We start from the raw sequence: 8490 nt of genomic DNA, 5'->3' as shown, positions 1-8490 counted from the left end.
GATAAGCCATAAAAAGAGGGAAATCCTGTCATTTGCAATAACATGGATGGCCCCTGAGGACAATATACTAGGTGAAGTAAGTCAGACAGAGAAAGACCAGTACTGTATGATCTCATTGATATGTGGATTCTTTAAAAAAAAAAAAAAAAGCAAACTCATAGAAACAGAGAACAAATTGGTGGTTGCCAGAGATGGGGGGCTGGGGAATGGGTAAAGAAGGTCAAAATACAAACTTCCAGTTATAAATATGCTCTGGAGGTCTAACGTACAGCATAGTGATTCTAGTTAATAATACTCTACTGTGTATTTGAAAGTTGTCAAGAGATTAGGTCTTAAAAATGTTCTCATCATAATGGGGCACCTCGGTGACTCAGTCATTAATCGTCGGCCTTCAGCTCAGGTCATAATCCCAGGGTCCTGGGGTTGAGACTCACATCAGGCACCTGTTCAGCAGGAAGCCTGCTTCTCCCTCTCCCACTCCCCCTGCTTGTGTTCCCTCTCTCGCTGTCTCTCTGTCAACTAAATGAAAAAATAAAATCTTTAAAAAATAGCTGTCATCATAAGAAAAAATTGTAACTATTTGAGGTGATAGATTTTAACAAATCTTACTGCAGTGATCAGGGTGCCTGGGTGGCTCAGTCAGTTAAGCATCTGCCTTCAGCTCAGGTCATGATCCTGGGATCGAGCCCCACATCAGGCTCCATGCTCAGTGGGGAGCCTGCTTCTTCCTCTCCCCTCTGCTCATGTTCTCTCTCACCAATAAATAGATAATGTCTTTTTTTAAAAAAAGTTATTTGAACTTATAGAAACTTTGACGTGACTGTTAGTCCAAATGGGGTCCTGGTCCTTCAGCCTCTCTCAGGGGCCTGGAACATTCTTCCTGGGGTCAAGGTGTGCAGAGGCCCACTCCCCATGGTGCCCACACTGAAGGCACTCTGGATGTCTGCTTCAAGGTGGAAGCAGGAGGGGTTAGCCACCAAGTGAGCATCTGCTCGGGGATGCCCACACAATATCAGGTAGATCCTGACTGCTGGAAATCTGGCAGTACCACAGGCACCCACAAAACCTCAGGTGTCCCAGTCTAGCGTAGAAGGCTCACACATATGTACAAGCACAACAAAGAAATGGAAAGGTGCCGCAGTATGTAGGTTTGAGAATGGAACGCTGGATCCAGATGGTCTTGGTTTGAATCCTGGCTCCATGATTTTCCAGCTGTGTGACCTCTGGCAGGTTGCTAAACCTCTCTGTTTCTCAGATGCCTCATTTGTAAAATGGAGAAAACAACACTATCTACCTCATTAGGTTGTTGTAAGGAGTATAATAGGAGTTGATATGTATAAAGAGTTTAGAACACATCCTGACATATAATAAATGTTCAATAAATGCTTGGTAGTGAAAAAAAAATGAAGTATTGAATTAAAAGTCCAGCCCGAGGACATTTAAGAAGGGACCCAAGGGAAAGGAAGGCAAAGCTGATAATAGCACTACCCTCCAAAGTTATTTCCTTACAGCTTTTTAAAAAAGATTTTACTTATTTATTTGACAGAGACTGATCACAAGTAGGCAGAGAGGCAGGCAGAGAGAGAGAGACGGAGAAGCAGGCTCCCTGTGGAGCAGAGAGCCCAATGCGGGGCTTGATCCCAGGATCCTGAGATCATAACCTGAGCCGAAGGCAGAGGCTTAACCCACTGAGCCACCCAGGTGCCCTCCTTACAGCTTTTTAAAAAAGATTATGGTCATTTATTTGCCAGAGAGAGCACAGGCAGAGGCAGAAGCAGATTCCCCGCCGAGCAGGGAGCCCGATGAGGATTCGGTCTGGACCTTGGATCATGACCTGAACCAAAGGAAGATGCTTAACCGACTGAGCCACCCAGGCATCCCTCCTTCTGTCTTTCTTAAAGTGTGGTCCTATGGCTAAGTCCCCATCCTTGGGCAGGAAACCTGTCCTGTCCCAGGCCAGAGCTAGTCCTCCCCAAGGCCACTCATCTAGGAGAGCCCTAAGAGCAATGTGGAGACAGAACTGAGGCCAACAAAGCCCAGCCCCCATTCTTCCCACAGGGGTCAGACACTAGCCTCTTGGAGCTGCACACTTCTCTCCGCACGCGTGCACCCATTCTACCTGCTGTTCCCTGTTAACTGTGTGTTCTGTAAAAGGTGCTCCCCCTCATCCCTGCAGGTAAAGGGGCCCATTCATTTTGTATCCTGTCCAGGTCTGGTATAACATGAACCCCAGTCATTAATTCTACTCTGCAAATTGTTAGCTATAAATAGTCATTTAGAGTGTTTTCTCCCGGTAGTTTGTTCACCCCAAACTTGGACACACAGCTGTGTGCACACGTGTGTTTCTTTGGCACACGATCTTTTTTTTTTTTAATATTTTTATTTATTTATTTGAGAGACAGTGAGAGAGCATGAGAGGCAAGAAGGTCAGAGGGAGAAGCAGACTCCCCATGGAGCTGGGAGCCTGATACGGGACTCGATCCCAGGACTCCGGGACCATGACCTGAGCCAAAGGCGGTTGCTTAACCAACTGAGCCACCCAGGTGCCCTGGCACACGATCTTGTAAGTAGAATTGCTGAGTCAAAAGAGTCACTCATTCAAGGAGCACCTAAAGAGTGCCTAGTAATTGATGGACACTGCTCTAGGTGCTGGGGAGACATCAAGGAGATAAAAGGCACACGTTTGTGCTTTGGTGGAGCTGACATTCCAGTGGAGGAAGTTTCCGGTTTTTATCTTGACAGATGTTGCCACAATGCTGTCCACAATTACCAACATCCTCAGCCCACTCCTGGAGTGGGAGCTTTGAGGTGGGTGGTTGGATTCCCTGACCTTTGCCTCTGCAAGATCTTCAGGGTCAGGGCCGGGGCCGGTCCATCTGGGGACGTCCGTGGTCAGTGTGTATGTGTCACGGGGAGACCGGAATGGAAGGGTCCACTGCAGAGCGGGGGGGCTGGGTTGGCGGGGGGGGGGTGAGGAGGATGGTTCACGCGATATCTGCAAAGAAGCTTCCTTGATCACACCACTAGGGGGACTACAGGAGGTAGGGAGGAACAGTCCAAGTTGGAACCGTCCTCCCAGGTAATACCCCTTCAGGAGGTAGAGATGGAACAGTCAGATCTGGGAGGTACCACTGGGTAGGGGGCGTCTATTCTGGAACAAACCATTGTGTGGGCTGGAGAGGCCCTAAGGGCTGCTACCACCCCCACACAAGGGGATAGCGCACAAGCCCCCGGTGGAGGCAGGAGTGGCACTTCCTTGACCGTCCGCAGCCCCCGCTCATTCTCCCGGTTCCCAGCCAAGTCCCAGGTAAGCACCGTTACACGACCGAGACCCCCACCTTTCCCAGGCTTCCGTCGCAGCTTCTTCGGCCCCGCCCTTCTTGGTTCCTTGACTTTGAATCGGTGGCTTGCGCGTGCAGGGCCTAGCGATTGGATCCCAGGAGAAGGGAGCGGGCCCCAAGGCTCGTTTTGGGATCTCATTGGTCAGCTCGAGCTTTCGCCAATCCCACGGTTCTCCGGTGCGCAGAAGGGACGTCAGCCCCACCCCGGTCGCGCGCCCAGCTCCACTGGGCGCAGGCGCGGTGGATGCTTGACAGGAGTTCGAAGCCTACGGTAGTGGGGCTTTCGTGATGGTGAGCAAGTTCGAATCCCGTCTCCGTGCATCAGTGTGTTAACTTGTCAAAGGGACTGAAGGTGGTAGTCCTGAAGCCAAATTCAGAGATTACTGGCTCATAGCTATGCTCTGCCTCTTAGTGCAACGGTGTTGGGAGCTGACTTCGTGTGTTCCCCGCTCATCCTAAACTCAGTCACAAGCCCAGCAGGTGCGCGTCCCGTCGCACTTTTTCTTGCAGCGCTTCCATTCATTCGTTCTCTCCACTGCTAAAATTGCATTCGTTGGATTTGGGATTTAGGGAAATTTCACAGAACTCACTTTATTAAGCAGAAATCCTGCCTGGTCGACTATCCAGGACCACAGAACAGGGCTCCTTAGAGGAGCCCGGGCCCTCAGCAGTTGGTACTTTCGGGATTGGATATCCCCCCACGTGGGTTTTTCCTTTTGCTGTTAATTCCAGAAATACGTTAAGGACCTGAAACCAGGTTTATCTTGAAACCACACTGCAATCCAGTATTATTTTTTAAAAAGATTTTATTTATTTATTTGTCAGAGAGAGAGGGAGAACAAGCAGGGGGAGCAGCAGACAGAGGGAGAAGCAGGCTGCCCGCTGAGCAACGAACCCAGTGGGGGACTTGATCCCAGGACCCTAGGATCATGGCTGGAGCCAAAGGCAGATGTGTAACGACTGAGCCACCCAGGCATCCCTGCAATCTAGTTTTAAAACTAAATATTAAATTTTTTTTGGTGGGCAGCAAAGTTTATTGAGCGATAATATAAAGCTCCGGAAGAAGGAGGGGACCTGAGAGAGTTGCCTACCACATTAATTTTATCTAAAGGCAACGCTTGTGTTCACAACATTATATTTCCAACATTTCCTCTTGTGATGCATAATAAAGTGGGGGAGGCTATATAGTCAGAAATAGAAGTAAAGTGAAAGTATGGGATAAAAAGGCAAACTCTAAAAGTGTATGTGAGCATATGCGAATGAACCGAACTCTTGATCAAATTGATAACTCACAGAGAGAGTATTCTTCCAGATAACTTTCTTTGGTTGTGTTAATATGGGTCATCACACAGAGGAAGGGCTCCATTTGCCCAGCCTTCAGTATACAATTTTGTTTTTTTTCTGTCAAGATTTCTGAATGCTTCCTGTTTGTTTTAATCAGGATGCTGTCGTTTACCAGAAGCTCATTTTTCTAGGACAAGGGCAGACTGGGAAGAGAGTCTGTTTACATCTGTTGTCTGAAATTGCCTAGGAATACAAGAGTCAGAACTCAAAGAACTTGGCAAGAAGTTTGTCTGGAGCTGACTCACTCTCGTCTCAGGTCCCCTCACCATTCCAGCCCTTGAAGTAGACCAGGTCAGGCTAGCTGTTGTGGGCCATGACCCCAGTGTGGTGCTTGTCATTAGCTCCTTCTTAGAATTCCACTCTGATCTCTATCTTTCTATATCAGAATGACTGCTGAAAAGCCATTATTTATGTAACTGCCTCTACTTAGGACTGTCTTCCCTATGGACTCTAACATGGCTCTAAGACCCCCACGCTGTGGCGCTGGGTGGCTCAGTGGCTAAGCATCTGCTTTCAGCTCAGGTCATGATCTCAGGGTCCTGGGATGGAGACCTGCATTGCATGCGTTCCCTGCTCAGTGGGAAGCCTGCTTCTCCCTCTCCAACTCCCTCTGCTTGTGTTCCCTGTCTTGCTGTATCTCTCTCTGTCAAATAAATAAATAAAATCTTTAAAAATAAAAAAGTGAAATCCCCACATTATACTCCTCTTCTGGAGAATGCATAGGAACGGGACTGTTAATAGCTGCCCAGACAAACCCCAAAGCCAAAAGCCAACACACCTGCTGGGATTTTGAGTGGATTGTGTTGAATCTATAGAGCAGTCTGGGTAGAATTAATATCTTAACAATACTGAGTCTTCTGATCTATAAACATGGTATACCTGGCTACTTATTTATGTCTTTCATTTTTCTCAGCAATGTTTTGTAGTTTTCTGTGTCTAAGTTTTACATATCTTTTGTCAGAGTTATACCCGAGTATTTTCTATTTTTGATGCTACTGTGAGTAGAATTGTTTTCTTAATTTCATTTTCCAATTTGCCAAAATTTTGTTTAGAATTTTTCATTTCGTTAACTTTTTTTTTTTATAGCTTCTATTGTATTTGCTACATGGATGGTCATATAGGTGATCGTAATAACTTTTTACTTTTTATTTTCCAATATGGATGCCTTTTATTTCTTTTTCTTACCTGACTGCAGTGGCTCCGACTTTTAGTACAGTATTGAATAGAAGTGATGAGAGCGGAAATCCCTGTCCTGTTTCTCAGGTCAGAGAGAAAGCATTCAATCTTTCACCATTAAGTATGGTGTTAGCTGTGATTTTCCACAGACGCCTGTTATCAGGCTGAGTAATGTTTCTTCTGTCCCTTGTTCGCTGAGAGGTTTTATCAGAAATCAATGCTGAAGTTTTAAAAATGCTTTCTTCTACCTCTGTTGAAATGATCATATCATTTTTTTTTCTTTTTGTTTGTTAGCATGGTGAAAGAGCATAGGTTTTCAGATGTTAAACCTGCCCTGCACCCCTGGATAAAACCCTAGCTCCATGGTGTGTTATCCTTTTACTATAGTGTTGTATTTGGTATGATAAAATTTTTAAATTTTGTGTCTGTGATTACAAAAACATGGGTCTGTAGTTTTCTTGTCTAATGTCTTCGTCTGATTTTTGTGTCAGGCTGTAATGCCAGCCTCATAGAATGAGTTGGGAAGTATTTTCTCCTCTTCGGTTTTAAAGAATCTACGTAGAATTGGTATTTTCCCCCTTAAGTATGTGGTAGAATTTGCCAGTGAAGCCATCTAGTTATTTCTTTTTTAAAGATTTTATTATTTTTTAAAAGATTATTTATTTATTTATTTGACACAGAGAGAGAGAGAGAGAGATCACAAGTAGGCAGAGAGGCAGGCAGAGAGAGAAGGGGAAGCAGGCTCCCCGCTGAGCAGAGAGCCCAATGTGGGGATGGATCCCAGGACCCTGGGATCATGACCTGAGCCGAAGGCAGAGGCTTAACCCACTGAGCCACCTAGGTGCCCCAAGATTTTATTATTTTTAAGTTATCTCTATACCCAAGGTGGACCTTGAACTTATGACCCCAAGATCAAGAGTCCCTTGCTCTTCCCTACTGAGCCAGCCAGCTGCCCCCTCCCCTTAAGTATTTAGTAGGATTCGCCAATGAAGCTATCTAGTTACCTATTCCTTTTTGAGTGAGCTTGGGTAATTTTTTCTTTTGATGAAATTGTCCATTTTATCTAAATTGTTGTATTTATTAGTGCAAAGTTGTTCATATTTCCTTAGTCATCCTTCTAATACCCATAGAACCAATAGTGCTATCACGTCGGTCATTCCTGACAGTGCTCATTTGTGCTGTTCGATCTGGTAATTCATCATTGACTTTGGCCTCGTACCTGACTTGCCCCAAAGAAGAGGCTCCACACGCAGTCCTGTAAACTTGCCTGAGGATTAGCTCTCGAGTCACTCTGATCATCTGTCTCTCTGATCATCTTGGCCCTTCGCAGTGTGAATGGAACAGCCTACTCTTCTTATGCTTCCTAAATTCCTAAACTCCTTCATCCTTTCATTCCTGCTAGAGTTTGGGCTCTCTTAAAGAAAGAAAAAGCGTTGACACCCCCCTCTTTTTTTGGCATCCCTCTGGGTGCAGTGCGACACAGAGCTGGGTACACAGTAGGTACACAATGCGTAAGTGAGGACTGATCATCCCCGCCTATAATAAACATTTGGGGTTTTATTTTGACATAACTTCATTAACATCCAAGCTGGAGCTTTTCCCTCCATAAAAAGCTTCCTGTTTCACAGGAGCTGCAATTATTCACAAAGACTGTTATGGAGTGTGAACTGATTTAACTGAAGTCATCACGGTTGCTGAGTGAGAACCACAGAGTTCAGGAGAATTTCAGAGATGACACTATTTCACTTTGAGGGGTGTGGATACAGGGTCCAGGACTGAGAACCAGACTGCAGCTTTACGTAAGCCCAGCTGAGGAAGTAAAAAATTCAGCTTCCCTCCTGACTGTTTGAGCTGGGCATTGGACTGTGTCCCAACCTTCAGAGATCTCTGGTTTCTGAGAAGAGGAGCCTTTTTGAGGTGAGGAGAAGAGACCTCTGTGACACCTGCTCTTGGATTCAGTCAGGGACCCTCTGAAGAACCCTCGGGCTGAGGGATGGGCTGCTGTTTCAGAGCCCACAGTAAAGCAGGAACTTCTGGTTCCAGTTGCTTCTTGCCAAAGCCTCAAGACACTTGAAATAGGTGGGAGGCTGGCACGCAAAAGAAAAGAGATTTTGTGTAGCTTAGAGCATAGCATTGAACAAATTGCAGAATCGGCAGCCACACAGGAAGGGGGTGCTGGTATCCCAGTGATGTCCCTAAAGCCTTGACCCACTGGCAACATGCCAGGCATCCATTTGGTATGGTTGTGGGGAGGAAAAGAGGCATCTGTCACCCTCTTCCCCCTCCAGCAGGGATAACCCATCGCAGGCCAGCACTCTGAGGTCACCGTTTGATCATTTCCACAACCAGGGCTCTGGGAGGACAGATTTGGTTGGGGCTTTTGAGCCGGTCCTTGAAATGAGTTTGTGCACAGGGTCTCAGGATGAATAACCAAGCGGTCAAGGGGGGCAGTATTGACTTCCCGGAGGAGGGGTATTGGCGGCTCCGGGAGGTGTTAGCCTAGCTAATTCACCGTGAACCATCTCCCTTTCATTCAGTTATTCATTTTTTAAAAAGGTTTTATGTATTTATTTGACACACACACACCCACAGAGGGCACAAGCAAGGGGAGTGGCACAGGGAGTGGGAG

The 8490-nt window shown here is 46.3% G+C and overlaps 1 protein-coding gene across 1 annotated transcript in view; it reads left to right on the top strand.

The window, feature by feature from the left end:
• The first annotated feature begins 3051 nt into the window (after nucleotides 1-3051).
• Nucleotides 3052-8490, top strand: part of PAGE4 (PAGE family member 4) — a 155274-nt gene continuing 149835 nt past the window's right edge. The window contains exon 1 of the mRNA XM_004755106.3: nucleotides 3052-3307. The gene's annotated coding sequence lies outside the window, so the exon portion shown is untranslated. The remainder of the gene's footprint in view (nucleotides 3308-8490) is intronic.

Source organism: Mustela putorius, unplaced genomic scaffold (genome assembly GCF_011764305.1).
Source record: "Mustela putorius furo isolate JIRA1106 unplaced genomic scaffold, ASM1176430v1.1 tig00003903_pilon_pilon_pilon, whole genome shotgun sequence".
Taxonomy (NCBI): domain Eukaryota; kingdom Metazoa; phylum Chordata; class Mammalia; order Carnivora; family Mustelidae; genus Mustela; species Mustela putorius.
This window is presented reverse-complemented; position numbering and strand designations above follow the sequence as displayed.